Raw genomic sequence first — 782 nt, forward strand, 5'->3', positions numbered from 1 at the left:
CACAAACAATGTATGTGTGTATTGTTTATGTATGCAAAAGCAGCCAACAAGAGCTTTCTACCACACCACGTCACAAAACCCACCGCTAGAAAAACCGCAAAAAATAATTACAGCAGAACAAAACACAAATAAAATGAATACAAATATTTAAAAATAAGCAAAAAAGAAGCAGAAAAGAAGAAAACAGCCAAACCAATATTAACGCTAACAGAAGAATACTTATCTTAATTTTGTGCCGATCATCTTGACAACACATCACTGACAAAATGCGCTCAAAAAAACTTTCGTGTTAATCTTCTGACGATGATACTACTCCAATCCATCAGACCGTAAACGTAGGACATCATGCTCTGAAAATAATTTTTCATTGCTCAATTAAAAAAATTAGTTATGACCACATGAATTAATCACATTAAGTGTAGTAACAAGTAAAAAACTACTTAAATTATACCAATCTTACCAATACCAAGTCGCACCGCATACCTGTAGAGTGTATGATGCAAAACAAGACTAACGACACAACAAAAAACACACCGAGAAGAGTGAGAAGACAAAAGTCCCTTCCTACCTATGTAATAAATTACTTTATGCCTTAGCCTACCTATGTAATAAGTTACCTTATGCATTAGCCTACCTATGTAATAAATTACTTTATGCTTTAGCCTACCTATGTAATAAATTATCATATATCTCAGCCTACCTATGTACAAATAATATGGCTTATTCTTATGTAGAAAGAAAAGAAAAACATAAGAAACAACACTGCAACACAAACAATGTAT

The sequence above is a fragment of the Helobdella robusta genome, assembly GCF_000326865.2.
Source record: "Helobdella robusta unplaced genomic scaffold HELROscaffold_212, whole genome shotgun sequence".
Classification (NCBI taxonomy): domain Eukaryota; kingdom Metazoa; phylum Annelida; class Clitellata; order Rhynchobdellida; family Glossiphoniidae; genus Helobdella; species Helobdella robusta.